The sequence below is a fragment of the Sus scrofa genome, chromosome 6 (assembly GCF_054392235.1).
Source record: "Sus scrofa isolate SSC_HxYL_T2T_F1_AM1 chromosome 6, Sscrofa_HxYL_maternal_Yorkshire_Landrace_v2.0, whole genome shotgun sequence".
Lineage (NCBI taxonomy): Eukaryota > Metazoa > Chordata > Mammalia > Artiodactyla > Suidae > Sus > Sus scrofa.
Genome location: NC_139388.1, coordinates 149,612,517 through 149,630,267, shown reverse-complemented (window position 1 = coordinate 149,630,267; position 17,751 = coordinate 149,612,517). Strand labels below are relative to the sequence as shown.

The following is a 17,751-nucleotide window of genomic DNA, read 5'->3' as shown; positions in this document are numbered from 1 at the left end:
GACCTCACCGAGGGAGTGGAGCGTGCAAGCTGAGGGAGGAGAAGCGCGGTGGTGGGCGGAGTTCTGCCACCTGCTCTCACCACCCTTAAACTCTCTGGGTCTTGAGCTGCGCTGAAAACAGGAAAACGTGAAGGCGTGTTTTCCTCGCGAAAGTTCTCAGTCTTCGGTTTTACTTCCCGCCTCCGGTCCAGGGCTAACTTTCCCCACCTCTCTAGGAGGGTCAAGGTGGCTACCAGTCTTATAAATGGAAACAAACTTCGAGGGGTTGCAGAGGTGCCGCTCTCTTCCAAGTGCCCCAGCTACTCAGTTGCTGGCGTCTCCCTCCTGCAGCCCCATTAATGAATCGAGACTCTTCTGCTTAATGTGAAGCGGAATACGCTTCCTCTCGCGGGGACTTGAACTCGAGCAGCAGAATTAACCTAAAAGACAAGTTGAAGTATTATATGTGAGTGTTGCGCGCTTGCGACCGGTGCTTTATTTGCTGTTAACTCCCGACAGTGCGGCGCTAGCCAGACCCTGGGCAAACCTCGAAAAGGCGTTGCTTATAGAAGAAACACTTTCTAGAGTCAATCTGATTGTCCGTTAGTGTCCGGAAAGGTACAGATTGGGTGTTTGTAAAATGTGCCAAAGAAGTAACATTTTAGAGCAACCGAATGAATGTGTGGTGTGCTAAAAAGTGCATTGAGGGGAGGAAAATGTCAGCGAATTGACTGTCATTATTAGTTGAAAATATTAAAGTCCTTTGAGATCATAGAGTGTCGATGCATATTCAAGCATATTTGGTAACACTAAGTTTAAATGTGTTGTCATAATTTTTAAACCTTTTTCCAGTAACGCAAAATATAGGGGAAAAAAATGCATCTCTATGTTCAGAGGCTATGAATGACCTTAATGTCAACAACCTGTTAGGTAGGTTTCCCTTTTCACAAATTAAAACCATTTCAGAGGTGAAAAGATTTACCAAGTTTACACTTCTGTAAATGCTAGTGCCAGGAGTTAACCCAGTCTTCTAATTCCACTCTGAGACGCTTGACATCCTTTTTAATCCAAATGCTACCTTTTGATAGAAGCCAGTCAATTATCAGTTCATTTCCAATATTTGATAAAATCTAAATATTGTTGCTTGTCAAGCAGGGTATGTAACATGGCCAAATGCAATCTTATCGATTTCTGAGAGGAATTCAAGTCAATTCCTTAACATGGGAAATAAAAGAGTCATATTACAGTCCTGTGGCAGCAAGCCTAGTGGTTTTCTAATTTCCAAATCCAGCCCCCATTCCTCAAAGTCACCTATTTCTCTTTTGCCTCGCACACACCTCCCTGTGGCACACACCTCCATCTCACACAGAGACCCTGGCTCCTTCCAAGAAAAAGGACAAGGAGTTTTTGACCATATTCATCATGCCTCTTTGAAAATAGTTCAGGTGCAATTTGGAAGATTGTAGTGCTTTAACCCTTTCTCTTTACCAGGGGCTGTTGTTAGTATCTGCATCTTTGAGGCATCTGCTACAGCTCCTCTTTTTACCCCTTTTTGGCCACTACCACAACAACATTAAGAGCTAAAACTTGATATTTTACTATACTCTTGGTGCACTTTACCTGTGTGATCTCATTTAATCCTCACACCAACTATGAGAAAGGTATTATTACTGCCTTTTTAAGGTGAGGATAATGAAGCGCAAAGAGGCTAAGTAACTTACCCACTCCCACAGTCTGGGGAGAGGGGAGGCCTATCCTTAGTTTTTATCCTATGTACAGGTCTCTGGTTTCCTCAAACAGACTTTTATGATTACCAAGCATTACTACAAGAATACTTAAACAACACATAGGGAAATTGTATGGCTGTGAATTTTTAAGGTTCGCTCGTGCTCCTCAGGGAATTCATCTTTAACATAACATAAAAATGTAAATAACCATTTAGGGAAAACAGGAAAAACTTGTAAACACTTCCAACTTCCTTTTCTCCCTTTCATCTCTCCTAGAATTTTGGTGAAGCCTAGAACATTTTAAAGCTCCCCCCCCCCTCTTTTTTGGCTACACCCTTGGCATGTGGAAGTTCCCAGGCCATGAACGAAACCCAAGTCACAGCAGCAACCCAAGCCACAGCAGTGACAATGCTGGATCCTTAACCCACTGAGCCACCAGGGAGCTCCTTAAAGCCCATTTTCAAAGTATACAAATAAAGCTCAAAATGATAATTCTTTTACATCTCATAATTTTATTTCATATGTAATCATTTTCCTTTCTCTTGATAAGTTAGAACAGTCTTTAAAAATATATTTAAGTTTCTGGAGTTCCCGTTGTGGCTCAGTGGTTAACGAATCCAACTAGAAACCATGACGTTGCAGGTTCGATCCCTGGCCTTGCTCAGTGGGTTGCCGTGCGCCGTGGTGTGGGTCACAGACGTGGCTCGGATCCCGTATTGCTGTGGCTCTGGCGTAGGCCGGCAGCTACAGCTCTGATTAGACCGCTGGCCTGGGAACCTCCATGAACCGTGGGAGTGGCCCCAGAAAAGGCAAAAAGACAATAAATAAATAAATAAATAAATAAATAAAGTTCCTGCTATTCTCAATAGAAAAAATATTGGCCGAATAAACCTCAAGAGAAAAGAATAGGAGACTTCTTGGGAGACTGTTATTCAAATGAGAGGCAGGGGTTGTAAAGTGACAAGTTATAAGATACTGCTGATTAGAAATGTAGCTTAAAATAATCAGCACTCTGTAACAGTGCTTGAATCACATATTATTCTCTGAAAAATACATATGCAACTTCACAGCTTTATCTTTTGCAAGCTCTCTAGACAGTTTTCTAGCAGTAAACGCTAAAAACTATCCAAATATCTTGATTAAATATCCTTGATTAAATATTAATGGAACTGAGAAAACAATCTTACACATCCTTCCAAGTATAATATTGTTTTTAGGATGCTAACACTCAATTCTCAACCACATTACAACTTAATTTTTACCTATTTCTTAGTAATCTCAATCCTGTTACTAACTGTTGCCATGTTATTATTAATAATAATTATTAACAACTGCTACAGTTTGCGCATTTGCTATGCACTTGATTCTGTACTAAATACCTTACATGAATCATTGACTTTAATTCTTAGAACAACATTATAGAATAAATAGTATTACTACCTCTACTCCCCTTTTACACATGAGGAAACTGGTTAAGTGCCTCTCAAATTCACATTGCCTGGAAGAGTCCAAACAGTCTGATCTCACAGCCTAAGCATTCACCTATTACACTTGTGACAGACATGGTAAAGAGAAGAGTCTTTTACCCTTACATTGCCGCCTGCAGCCAAAGAATCAGAACAGAATCTAATTTTTAGGGTACTCTGTATAGTGGATTTTTGAAACAAAAGCAATAAAAGTTCTTATGAAGAAAAGGGCAAATCCCCTCTGTCTGAGGATGAAGTACTAAATATAATATTGCAAATTTAGGCTCTTGCTAAAGTTAGAATATCAAAGCTAAAAATAGAAGTTTATACTCTCTGTTTTGCCACCTCAAACTTTCTTCAAAGGTTGACCCTCTTGATTTTAAATTTTTTCCCCTAAATTGTACTCTTAAAAAAAAATGCTTTATTGAAACATAATTCACATGCCATATAATTCACCTATCTAAAGGATACTATTCGAAGTTTTTTTTTAGAAAATTCAGAGTTGTGAAACTATTAACATTATCTAACTTTATAACATTTTTATCACCCCCAAAAGAAACCCATACTCATTAACCGTCACTCCCCAGCCCTGGGCAACCACTAATCTACTTTCTGTCTCATAGATTTGCCTGTTTGGGACATTTCTTATAAATGGCATCATATGGTCTTTTATGCCTGACTTCTTTCGCTTAGCATAATGTTTTCTAGGTTCATCCATGTTGTAGCATGTATCAGTACTTAATTCCTTTTTACAAATGAGTAATATTCCATTATATGGATAGACAACATTTTATTTATGCATTCACCATTTGATGGACATGTAGTTATTTCTTCTTTTTGGCTATTATAAATAATGCTGTTATGAATATTTGTTTACAGGGTTTGTATGGACATGCGCTTTTATTTCTTTTGGATCTATATCTAGGAATGGAATTACTAGGTCCTATGGTAACTGTGTTTAACATTTTGAGGAGCCAAACTTGTTTTCCAAAGAGGCTGCACCAGTGTACAGTCCCACTAATAATGATCAGAATTCCAAATTCTCCACGTCCTGTGTGTCTGCCTTTTGATTATAGCCATCCTAGCGGGTATGAAGTGGAACCTTATTGTAGTTTTGATTTGTATTATTCTAATAGCTAATGATGTTGAGCATCTTTAAGATGCATAAAGGCCATTTTTATATCTTATTTGTAGAATGTTTAGATCTTAGCTGTTTTCTAACTGATATAGTTATCTTATTATTATTGTTTTAAGGATTCTTCGTATATTCTGGATTCAAGTGCTTTATCAGTTATATGATTTGAATATTTTATCCCAATTCTGTGGTCTGACTTTTTTTACTTTCTTGGTGGTATTCTTTGTAGCATAAAAGCTTTTAATTTGATATGGTCTTTTGTGATGAAGTCCAATTTATCTTTTTTTTTTTTATCACTTGTGCTTTTGTTGTCATATCAACCTAACCTCAAATCACAGATTTACTCCTGTGTTTTCTCCTAGAAGTTTTATAATTTTTTTCTATTATTAGCTCTTACATTTGATCCTCTATCACTGAAAATTAATTTTTTGCTTGCTGTATTCCCCTTCCTTTTAATTTGTATTAATTTTGAATATGTCAAACCAAAAGAAAAACTTCAGAAGAAAAAAAAGACACTGTTATTTTCATCTTACTCTTTTAAAAACATTTTAATTTTGGACATTACAATAAATAGCAAGTTTTTAGATTTAAATATATCCATTAGATTCCAAATGCATAAGTGTAAACCCCTTTCAAAAGAGAAAATATATTTACATGTAATACCATTTATCTAATCATTCTGATATAAGCATTTAATTCAACAGCTATTTATTGAACATACAGTGTGTCAAGCACTGTTCTGAGCCCTAAGAATTCTGTGGTGAACAAAACAAGCAAGGCTGTGGTCTTCACAGAGTTTGCACGCTGGTGGAAAGAAGCAGAGAATAAACAAGTAAATAAATGTGTCACCGACATCATTTTCAGAGAGGGACATGTACTATGAGAGGATAATGTGAGGAGGGGCAACTGTCTGGGATTGTATGGTCAGAAAGCCTTCTGAGCTGAGGCCTTAAAATGAGAAGAAACCAGGCTTGCAAAGATTTAAAGGCTGAAGAAACAGCAGTCGAGAGAACATGAAGTAGGAAGGAACTTGTAGATTCCCAGAAAAAAGCAAAAGCGAAAACAGAAATCTCTGAGTGTCTGTAGCCAAATGAAAATGATATTGGAGTGGTGAATTGCAAGACAGATCCTACACTGAATACAGAGGTAAAGTCCATATGTGCTTTCAAGTTGCTTCCTGTTTTCTCTACCAAGAAGAATCCCCCCCCCCGCCAGCTAACATGGTAATAAAGCTTAAAATTTTAAATATTCCATAATCAAAGTTCTAATTTGTTATTCTAAAAGAGATGAGATCAACACATTCTTGAAGCTTTAACCTGACGCTTTAGGTATGCAGAGGGCAAAGGCATTCTTAGTGATCTAATAGGAGCTCAAACATTGCTCTTTTTTACTATCTAAAAGTTCCCCCTCTGTACTCCAGCTGTTCTTGGCTTCTGTGAAATGAATTAGAGGCAACAGCACCAAAGATTGTTGGCAGAAGCTTTCTTTATGATGGTATCATATTATTTAACAGGCACTACCAAAAAAAGTTGCAATAGTACTTATCAAGGTAGTATCCCTAAAACTGAAAAATCAGAAGAGATAATTACAAGCACAAGGCTCGGACATAATAAACCCTGAGTAAAAGGGAGCCATTATCACAGTAGCTTGAACCAATCTTCAGAAACACTACTCTTAACTGCTGACTAGTATCTTTTAGGTTTCTGCTGCTCCCAGAAGAAACAAATGGCGAGGGTGAAGGAGATGGAGCCCCGTGGCTGACATTCATATGTGAAGATTATGTGTAGAAACTTTGGAGCAAATTGTGTGTATGCAGAGCTCTCAGGTCAGGCAGAGACACAGGAGTGAGAGCAACGAGGTCTTGCTGCCCATCGTCACCACTGGGAGTTTCTATCTCTAGTGCCAACTTTGTAGAGATTGACTTTGGGTTTATTAAGAGGATTCCTTTTAAATTTAAACTGAGGGAGTTCCCATTGTGGCTGAGCGGGTTAAGAATCTGACTGGTATCCGTGAGGGTGTGGGTTCGATCCCTGGCCCTGCTCAGTGGGTTAAGGATCTGGCATTACTATGAGCTGTGGCATAGGTCTCAGACGCGGCTCAGAGCCAACATTGCTGTGGCTGTAGTGTAGGCCTACAGCTGCAGCTGCCATTTGACCCCTAGTGTGGGAACTTCCAAATGCTGCTGCAGATGCAGCCATAAAAAGCAAATAATAATAATAATTTTTAAAAGGTTAAATTTAAACTGGGGCTTCTGCTTTACTAGAAATTGCATGCAATATTTTGCATATTCCCGGGGTAGAAGTTACTTTTATCAGATCTTCTGAAGAATTTAAGAGCAAATTTACAGAAACTGAAAGTAGATTAGTGGCTGCCTATACCTGTGGAGGGGCTGTGGGGAAGAGTAGGCAGTGACTGCTAATGGGAATGGAGTTTCTTTTAGGGGTGATTAAAGTGTTCTAAAATTAGATTTTGGTAATGATTGTAAAACTCTGTGAATAGAAAGTTTTAAATTGTAAATTTTAAATGAGTTAATTGAAGTTTTGGTTTTTTGGGGTTTTTTTGTCTTTTTAGTGTGGCACCCAGGGCATATGGAAGTTCCCGGGCTAGGGGTTGAATTGAAGGTGTAACTGCAGGCTTACACCACAGCCAAAGTTACATCCCCAGTGCCTGGTGCTTAGCACATGAATGGATCTATTGAAGGAATGTGCCCTGTAGTTCCCACTAGATTCCAAGTCCTTTTATTTCCAGTGCTCAGCATACTTCTATTTCCTTAATATCAGTTCAATGATACTTCATGCTTATTGAGCATTTACTATGTCTCACGCATGGTTCTAAGTATTTAATATAGGTTAACTCATTTAAAACATAATAATTATGTGACATCAGTGTTGTCATTAACTCATTTGTGTAAGGGACCTGAGGCATAGATTCAATAAGAAGCTGTGTGGCCTTGAGCAAGTAAATGGCAAAGCCACAATTCAAAAAAAGTAGTCTGGGTCCAGTGTCTGCACTCTGTTACTATGCATATTGCCCATGTGTGTGTCTGTCAAGTGAGGGAATGAATAAATAGAATTCCTTCCAACCTCTATAGGAGCAAAAGCCCAAGAGCCCTGAGCTTATTTAAGGGGGGAGGGTTGAAAATCCATTAGGAACTGGAATGCACTTAATTTTTCATGGGAATAATGTCCACCTTCATTGGGATTGGTTGAAATACTGTGAGAACTTCAGGCATATTAGAAGCAGTATAAGCAATTAAGAGTTGGCTAATTATGTGGGAAGTGGCAGAGCCTGGTCTTGATCCTGGGACTTTGGTGAACTTGACTCTACTAGTTTTTATGGGAAAAAGGCTCTCCCATCAAACCATCAACCCCACTTATTAACCATGTGACCTGGGGCCTGGTTCTTAACCCTCAGGTTTCTTATCTGTTAAATAGGGTTATAATTGTTGGAGATCTCTTAGGATTCAATGTGAGTGTTCAGTGAGTTAACGCATTTAAAACACTTGAAGCAGGGCATATAGTTAAGTGCTCAAAACATAGAAAAAGAAAGAAAGAAAAAGTAGGGGGGGAAAGTTTTTTCTTGCGGAAGGTCACTAAAGCCAAATAATCATTTCTGTGGTTTGTGAATAGCTGCCAGCACCTTTCTAAATGGGTGGAAGAGGAAAGAGAAAGCATGAAAACTTAAGCCAGCTCTGCTACTTTTAAAATCAAGTTTGGGAATTAAATGTTAGGAAAGAGAAGGCAGTTGTAAACATTTACTACAGGGAAATAGTACAAATAATCACCTTAGGGATTCTCCACAGCTCATGAAGAGGTGCCTGACCATATATTTATACTTACAGAATACTTCTCCTTTGAAGAACAATTTTTTTTTTTTTTTGTCTTTTTTGTTGTTGTTGTTGTTGCTGCTATTTCTTGGGCCGCTCCCGAGGCATATGGAGGTTCCCAGGGTAGGGGTTGAATCGGAGCTGTAGCCAACGGCCTACGCCAGAGCCACAGCAACTCGGGATCCGAGCCGCGTCTGCAACCTACACCACAGCTCACGGCAACGCCGGATCGTTAACCCACTGAGCAAGGGCAGGGACCGAACCCGCAACCTCATGGTTCCTAGTCGGATTTGTTAACCACTGCGCCACGACGGGAACTCCAGAAGAACAATTTTTAAAATTTTTTTTTTTTTTTTTTGCTTTTTAGGGACGCACCCCCCAGCATATGGAGGTTCCCAGGTTAGGGGTCTAATCAGAGCTACAGCTGCCAGTCTGCACCACAGCCACAGCAACAAGGATCCAAGCCACGCCTGCGACCTACACTACAGCTCACAGCAGTGCCACACCCTTAACCCCCTGAGCTAGGTCAGGGATGGAACCCACAACCTCATGGTTTCTAGTTAGATTCCTTTCTGCTGAGTCACAATGGGAACTCTGAATTTAAACAACTTTTAAAAATTAGAACCTTTCTAGCTCAAGGAATTCTGAACTCTGTTGATAATTTTAAGGGCTCTATTCCTCCTTTCCCTCAGTCACCTTGTCCCCTCTTCCCCCTGTAGCCACAAAATTTCCCTCACAGTTTTTGAAGATGCATTTCCACTAGTAAAATCCTGATTTTTTTTTTTTTTTTTTTTTTAGAGGAAATGGTTAAGAATGAAAGTAAAAAAACACGGAGAAATACTCAATCCCCTTGGCTGCCTGCCAGGAAAAAATGCCAAATGTCAGATCAGAGGCCGTGCTGAAAGCTACCCAACCACAAGCACGAGGGATTGGCCCACTGCAAGATAATCCTCCAGGGAAATGTATACCAATGGCTGAAAAGTTGGATAGTTTTAGGAACTCTTCCCGAATAAGCTCTTACAACTGGACTTGATAGTAACATATTAGGGACTGAATCTCCCAAATAAGTCCCTAGACAAGAGCCTAGGATCTCAGATCACATGCAAAGGATTCAACTATGTGAATGCTTTAATCTATCTGGAAGGCCAGAATAACACAATGGAGAAACACAGGCCCTGGGGCCAAAGAGACCTCTGGATCTTGGCCCACTATTTTACCACCTTGATGATTTTACACAAGTGGTTTATTCTCAACAAACTATGATTTATTCCATTTTAATATCAGAAAGAAAACAGTACCCATCTCAGAGGGTTGTAGTAAGAATTAAATCAAAAGCCCTAACATATCTAAGTACCCTGCTCAGTAAATGTTAGTTACCAATACTACTAGTTTTGACAGGCCTCAACACTGATAGGTGGAAACCAGCAGCTTCTAGTACAGAGGCTGCAGGACCATGCTATTCTTAGAATATTCTTATTATGTCTACACCAGTACGTCACCCCAGAGGATCTAGGTAGGTCTAATAACTCAACCATGAGTTTGGCAAAGGGGACCTAAAAAGTAGTAACCTAAATCAAAGACAAATAATATACTTATTAATAACAGTAGCTATTAGAGCTATATCCAATATCTCACTTAATCATCATGGTAGCTCCTAACAGAGTATCATTAGTCCTACTTTATAAATGAAGAAACTGAAACTCTTATCAGTTTTCCCTACCTAGTGAGTAGTAGGATTGGGATTTGTCCCAGGATAATCAAACACTAAACCTCCTCTTTCATCACTGCTATAAGGTCTTGGACTTGAAAGCTGCAAGATTTAGCAAAGTAATCTAGAAAAGCTCAACATTTTTACTCAACATGAGCTGTGGCAAAAACTCAAAAAGTAGTTCCTCCTAACAGCCCCTGACTCACCTCAAGATTAGAATCCCCCTTATGTACACCTCTCATCCCCCAAGCGCATACATGGCTTAAGGAGATTTTGAGCAAATATCATTTTAGTCATACTAGACAGACACCAAAAGGCAGGGCTGATACCCTGAAGTTGTCTTGTTTATCCACACTTGGTCGTGAATACCTACCAACAGGGTAGAGCTTGCAGGAAAGCGTGAGAGAGGCAGAGCACTCAAAGCAAAGCAGTTGTGTGCCCCACATATCCCCCTGGCAGAGTGCATTTTCCAAAGATGAACAAAACAACGTCTCATCCCACGTACACTCCTGCAATGTGATCGTGCAACTCCATCAAAAAGTGGAGTCCAGGAGTTCCCGTCGTGGCGCAGTGGTTAATGAATCCGACTAGGAACCATGAGGTTGCGGGTTCGATCCCTGCCCTTGCTCAGTGGGTTAACGATCTGGCGTTGCTGTGAGCTGTGGTGTAGGTTGCAGACGCGGCTCGGATCCCGCGTTGCTGTGGCTCTGGCGTAGGCCGGTGGCTACATCTCCGTTTGGACCCCTAGCCTGGGAACCTCCATATGCCGCAGGGGCGGCCCAAGAAATAGCAAAAAGACAAAAAAAAAAAAAAAAAAAAAAAAAAAAGTGGAGTCCAACACACTTCCCCTTGAGTCTGAGCTGGTCTTCATGACTTGCTTGACCAACAGAATGTGTTGCAAGCAGTGTTCTGGTTTTTCCAAAGCTGAGGCATAACCAGAATTTCAGCTTCTGCCTGGACCTCTTGGACCACACACTCTTGAGATACTCTCTCGGAGAAATTGAGGTCACAAAGAGAAGTCATGAGTGAGGATTTTAGGTGACAGCCTCAGTGGAGCTCCCAGTCAACAGGTAGCATCAGCTAGCAGCCTTCTGAGTGAGGCATCTTGGAATTCCAGTGTAGTCAAATCTTCAGATTACTGTAGCATAGCCAAGACCAGCTCTATAATTTATAAGTCCCAGCGCAAAATGAAAATCCTGGGTTCCCTGTTCAAAAAAATATTAAAAGAATCAAGATAGCAACAGCAGGACATTGAACCAAAAATGAGGTCTTTCTAAACATGGTGCCCTGTGTGACTGCACAGGTCACAGCCATGAAGCCCACCCCGGCCCTAGTAGACACTGGCTGCAGCCAGTTGAGAGACAGCCAATTGAGAGCTTCCCAGCTGAGTCCAGTCAGCCCAAGGAACAAAAACACATTGTTATCTCAATTCACTAAGTCTTGGGGTGGTTTGTTATAACAAACAGCACTAGATCCTGAGAACATTCCCACAAAACAACTGCAAATAGCCCTGACCAAAAAATGCAAAAGGCAGCAAGTCTGTGAAAGGACCCTCTGCTCAAATACACTCAGAATGTTGATTCTATACAATAAAACACATAAATCCCAGATCCAGAAGTAAGGCTTCCCTGGAGTCAGAGAGATTTTTCTCTTTGGGGGCAGACTCTGGGAGAAGAAGGCAGGCAGTAGAGCTGCCTCAGAAACACCTAAAAGGATTTAATGGCACTGCTATTAAAAATAAAAGTCAAATAAAATATGAATAAAGTGTACTCTGCAATTAGATTTACTGCAGCAATGGAAAGATGTTAAAATTGAGGATGCCAAACCATTTTGGTTATCTCAGGGAGATGAAAATTTTCTTGGAGATGCATAAACAGTTTGATTTTCTAAGGAAAGTAAAAAGGTTGGATTCTCCAAACTACAGCTTAGTTACTTCAATGATTATCCTAGGCTAGATTCTGGAATAGTGTGTTCAAGGAATAGTTTGTGAATTAGTGAAAGAGATCACTAGAATCCCACACTGAATCATTAGGAATAAAACATGGTAGACACAGGACTTTGGCACACAGCCAGTCATCAGAAAATACTTCCTCTATGAAATGATTTTATTCCCCCCCCCTTTTTTTTTGATGGAGTTAACACACATTTCATAGGGAATTCAAGACATTTAGCAAAGCATTTCATGAATTTCTTGAGGGCAAGAGAAATGGGGGCCACAGGATAATGGAGTTAGGTGGTTTGTAACTGATCCAAGGATCAGTTACATATGCTTTGTAAAAGTCAGAAGAAATAGACCACCTGGCCTATCTAGCGTAGCGGAGGAAAGCATGGATTTTGACGTCATTGTTCTACCATTTGCTAGTTGGAAGACCTTGGGCAAGTTCCATAACTTTCCTCTACTTCAGTCTCCTTGACTGTAGAGAGGGAATAAAACCCTACGTGGGATGGGCATGAAGTAGTTAAACAGAAAACCCCAGGTCCTTTGGCCCTTGGAGAACCAGGGCAGGTGGTTCCTCTGTCAGGGAGACAATTACAGTGAGAGGCAGGAAACAACCCAAGAGGAAAAGGTTTTTGAGTAAGAAGGGTCTTCCGGGCAATACTTGGCTCAGAGGACAGCCTTCTTTTCAACAGACTTTAGACACAGCCTGTCGTTCTACCACAAGTATGAGAAGAGTTACTGGCATTCTATAGTCTTCAGAGGGGTTTTTGACTCTATGGCGATTCCTGGCTCCTAATATGTGTGGGTCTCTTCTGTAACTACTAGGTACAGAAATAAAATAGAAGAATAATATAAATTCAGCAACAGAAATACACAGTGCAAGGAAATCCCATGTTTGAAAAACCCAACTTTGGCAGTTTCAGAGACTGGGAGTTCTTGCATTTGGCAGGTCAGCATTAAAACAGAAGAGCAAACCATCCAGGGGCAGACTGGGAGGCCTGACACAGGTCTTGGGCTTCATGTTGAAAGCCCTGCAGTGTAGACTTTTGACGTTATATATTTTATATATATATATGTTTTTTTATTGTGCTAGAGGTATATTTACAGAATTGAAAGAGGGTCATGTTCATTATGCAATTTAAGCTTGTGTTTCATTGCAACCACACCACTGATAATGTGTGATCAATTAATATTTTTAATAATATTGATAAATTTAATGACAGTCCTATAATTATTTCGTGCATAGCTTTTATCATGTAAAACTGTCACTAAAAAGAGCTGTCACTAAAAACAGTACTGTCACTAAAAACCACCTAATGTAAATATGACGATTTTTATAACTCAGTTTTAGTATTAAAAAAAAAATACCTAGATTCTCAAAAAGCCTACATGGCCTGGAGTTCCAGTTGTGGCTCAGCAGAAATGAATCTGACTAGTATCCATGAGGATACAGGTTCGATCCCTGGCCTTACTCAGTGGGTTAAGGATCCAGTGTTGCCGTGAGCTGTGGTGAAGGTCGCAGACACAGCTTGGATCTGATGTTGCTGTGACTATGGTGTAGGCCAGCAGCTACAGATCCAGTTCCACCCCTAGCCTGGGAACCTCCATATGCTGTGGATGCGGCCCTAAAAATAAATAAAGAGAAAAGCCAAAATAGTTTATTTTAAAAAAAAGCCCCCCAAAACCATACATGGCCTAGGCTTCTCTCAGCCTCCTAGAGAAGGTAGACAAAACCAAAATCATGACAATAAAAGTAGATAATTCAGGCCAGGACAGCGTAGCTGCCACTCTCTGGCTGAATTTCTCCAGAATCAGAGATAATTCTTAGTGCTGCTGGCCTGTGCTTCATGAGTTATTGTTTGTGTGTTTGGAGACTCTTGCTCCATGGACACTAGTTTTCACCCTTTAAAATGGGGAAAAAGCTGTACTTAATGAAGGAAAATATCTTAGAGATAATTATGTTCAACATCTTCCCTTACGTAAAAGTATTGTGAGTTATTAATACAAAGAAAGGTGGTCCTCAATTCCTCCTCCAAAACCTTTGGATCCAGGGGTTTTCAGAATTCAGAATTTTTCATATTTAAGAAATATAATATGTGCATATAAAGTATATTATGTAACACTCTAGTGGGGGATACAGCAGACTCGTAATTGTAATCAAACATGATTTCTGCAGCAAACGTATGAATATTCATACTAAGTGGAAAATAAAGATTATAAATAGCCGCATAACATATGAGCTCACTTCAGGTTTTGCCATTAAATGAATTCAGATCAGATTAGGTCTTGCCAGGAATGAGTTATAAAAAACCAAACCAACCGAACACCACCAACTTTCAGCTATTAGAACTCTACTAAAGATTTAAGTTAAACAGTTAATCCCAGTCCCACTCTGAAGGTATGTCTTCTTACTAAATGGAATTTATGTATATCTAAATCTGTTTCAATAATGCTTAACAAATTATAAATTGACCATGTTAGAATATGCCTTACCTTTTGCTTTTTCATCATTGATCCTTTTTGTTTTTGTTTTTTCTTATAAGTTCCCACGGTAAAAGAGTCATTCAAATATAGAAAAAGTAGCTAGTAATTGCAAAACTAGTTTTCCATATACAAGGATAGCATGCTATTTTTAAACACCAAAAACACTAGCATATTTGTTGTATATTTTTTTGAAAACCAGAAATTGAATCATTTGTTTTTGGAGATGTATCCAAAGAATTATACACTGCATTAAAATCTCAAGTCAAACAAAGATACATGTTATTTTGACCATATCCCTCCTCTGCTTAAAGACTTTTCCAAAGATGGTTAGCTTTGTTTTGAATTTCCATTTCTCAGGTTTCTAAAGAGGTTGGCATCTTTTCTCATGCTTATTAGGCATTTGCACTTCTTCCAGAGCCTGTTTCTGTGAGGGAATCCTTTCAGAAAGCGTGGAGGGAGGGTGAGTGGTGGGTGGAGGGATTATAGAAAACATACAGGTGTTGGGCTAGGGCATGGGGATGAGAGGAGTAGAAGAAATGGGAAGAAAGTAGAGAGGAGAGCAAAGTGTCAGGCCCAATTCTAATCTTGTCCCTGGACCCTAACCACCTTTTCTTCCTTGGGGCTGCCTTTCCTCAACACTCCTTCCCTTTTGTCTTTTAGAGCCAGATACATTTTCTCACTCCCTGACCCTCCCATGCTCCTAGGATAACTTATTTTAATTGTGATGTTATTCCTTATGCATAGGCATCCTACCAGAAGAGAGGAAAAGCTCAAGGGTTAGAGACACCCAGGTCTGGACCCTGGTCTTTCCCATATGGAAGAGCATCTGAGGACTAAGCGTAGAAGATAATGAGGACATATCTTACTTAGCTAAGTACAGAGATACCAGTCTTTTTGTTTTCTTTTCTTTTCTTTTCTTTTCTTTTTTTTGTCTTTTTAGAGCCACACCCTTGGCATATGGTTCCCAGGCTAGGGGTCCAATCGGAGCTGTAGCCACCAGCCTACACCACAGTCACAGCAATGCAGGATCCGAGCTGCATCTGCAACCTACACCACAGCTCACGGCAACACTGGATTCTTAACCCACTGAGCAAGGCCAAGGATTGAACCCTCAACCTCATGGTTCCTAGTTGGATTCGTTAACCGCTGAGCCACAACAGAAACTCCCAGAGATACCAGTCTTACTTTGGTCTGCAATACCTGCAGTCTTGAGTACTCATTATGCTCAAGAACTGGCATTTGCCACCAACTTCCCGATAGACCAAATGAAATCCTAGTAGGGAAACCCCAGTGTCTACTCCAGTCTCTGGCTGTCTTCACTAACCTACACAGATTGCAGGCTGACACACCTTAAAGTAGATATTTAGCCTCCTTGAGCGTTCTCATCTATAAAATATGGATTTAAAATACCCACTGCCTGTAAATTTGTGTGTAGTAGAGATAAAGAATGTAGTGTGCCCAGGGCAGTGGCAATGCATATTAAATGGTGAAAATGTTATTTCATTTTTTTCTCCTTATAGAAACTTGTGGCCCCTGCAAACTGATGGAGAAGTTATAAAAAGTTCCCCTCATGGCTCAGCGGTTAAAGAACGTGACTAGGATCCATGAGGATGCAGGTTTGATCCCTGGCCTAGCTCAGTGTGTTAAGGATCTGGCGTTGCCATGAACTGTGATGTAGGTTGCAGACGTGGCTTGGATCTTGTGTTGCTGTGGCTGTGGTGTAGGCTGGCAGCTATGGCTCTGATTGGACCCCTAGCCTGGGAACTTCCATATGCCACAGGTGTGGCCCTAAAAAGCAAAAAAAAAAAAAAAAAAAAAAAAAAGGTTATGGCAGGTAGACCAGGGAAAGGAGAGATATGGGAACCCTGAAAATACAAGTCTTCTTAGCTAGACCTAAAGCGAAAGTTGACTGATATATCTTTTTTAGATATGAAAAGTGTTGGAAGGGGAGAAATGGATACTTTACTAGAATTTAATTATTTCTCCCAGTTTATCTGACACATTAGACACATCCCTTGCCTTTATCTCATTTTTATTGCCTTCCTGACTCTTTTGACACATGCCACAGCAATAATAGCAATAAAGTATCATCTTTGTGATTGTCCCTGAAGGCAGTGGGGAATGAAGCCAATGGTTAGTGACTAGTATAGAATCATATAGACTTCTTTCCATTCCAAGCTCGGTCCTTTATTGTGTGACCATGGACACATCTCAAAGCCTCCATTTTGTCATCATTAAAATTGTATAATCTTACCTAACTCATAGGATCATAAATTTGCTCATGAGTATTTTTCTGAGCACTCACCATATACTAGGCACTGTATTATATGTTGGGGATAGACAGTTAACAAAACAAAATCCCACCCTGACAGACCTTGCATTCCAATGGGAAACAGAGAATATACCAAGAAATTTAAATATGTCAAATAGTGACTATGGAAAAAAACAAAGTCAAGTAAAAGCTCTGGGGGTTAGGAGGTAGGTTACTCTTTTATATAGGGTGGTATGAAAAGCCCCCATAAGTAGGTGCCCTGTGAGTAGAAACTAAAGAAAATGAAAGAATAAAGTGTATTCTAGGCTGTTGTGAAATTTTTTTTTTTTTTTTTTTTTTTTTTGTCTTTTTGTCCTTTGTTGTTGTTGTTGTTGCTATTTCTTGGGCTGCTCCCTCGGCATATGGAGGTTCCCAGGCTAGGGGTCCAATCGGAGCTGTAGCCACCAGCCTACGCCAGAGCCACAGCAATGCGGGATCTGAGCCGCGTCTGCAGCCTACACCACAGCTCACGGCAACGCCGGATCGTTAACCCACTGAGCAAGGGCAGGGACCGAACCTGCAACCTCATGGTTCCTAGTCGGATTCGTTAACCACTGCGCCACGACGGGAACTCCTGTTGTGAAATTTTAATGAGATAATGCTAATGAACTCTTAGCACGGTATCTGGAATACAGTGAGCATTATATAAATATTAGCTGTTTAAATTGTTAAAGGAGGTACTACATTAGAAGGAAGGTGAAAAATTTTCTTTGGTTCCACCTAAGACACTTCTGAGAGACCCTGTGAGAGTGGCGATGGCTCAGGGGATTTTGTACACATACATTTTATTGCTGAACAAAATGCCAATTGTAAGAGTAAAAGTACTTCTGTAGGAGTGGAATGTTTTAACCTAGCAAAAAAGAGAGTGGCGTAAGATATACTCTGTAGAAAATGTTCAGATTCACATCTCTGTAACAAATATTTCCAACTCTGAAGTTTGCATGTGTGCTAAGCTATTCCCCATCATCAACAATAATGGCAATAATGACATTAATTATGTTGTTTATAGGTTTGTAAAAGCTTTTCTTCCAAAGACTTCAAGTGTTTTATGGACATGACCTAATTCGCCCTCACAACTTCCCCAGAGAAGGTCTTATCCCATTTAATAGATGGGGAAACTAAGGTGTAAAGAAGCTAAATAACTTCTTCAAGGTCAATTACTTGGGCAACTCTGAT

The 17,751-nt window shown here is 40.0% G+C and overlaps 1 protein-coding gene across 2 annotated transcripts in view; it reads left to right on the top strand.

Moving 5' to 3' along the window:
- Nucleotides 1–96: 96 nt before the first annotated feature.
- Nucleotides 97–17,751, top strand: part of LOC110261213 (uncharacterized) — a 171,907-nt gene continuing 154,252 nt past the window's right edge. The window contains exon 1 of one of the 2 annotated variants that reach the window (XM_084959062.1): nt 97–445. The gene's annotated coding sequence lies outside the window, so the exon portion shown is untranslated. The remainder of the gene's footprint in view (nt 446–17,751) is intronic. The other variant, XM_084959063.1, reaches the window with a different exon arrangement.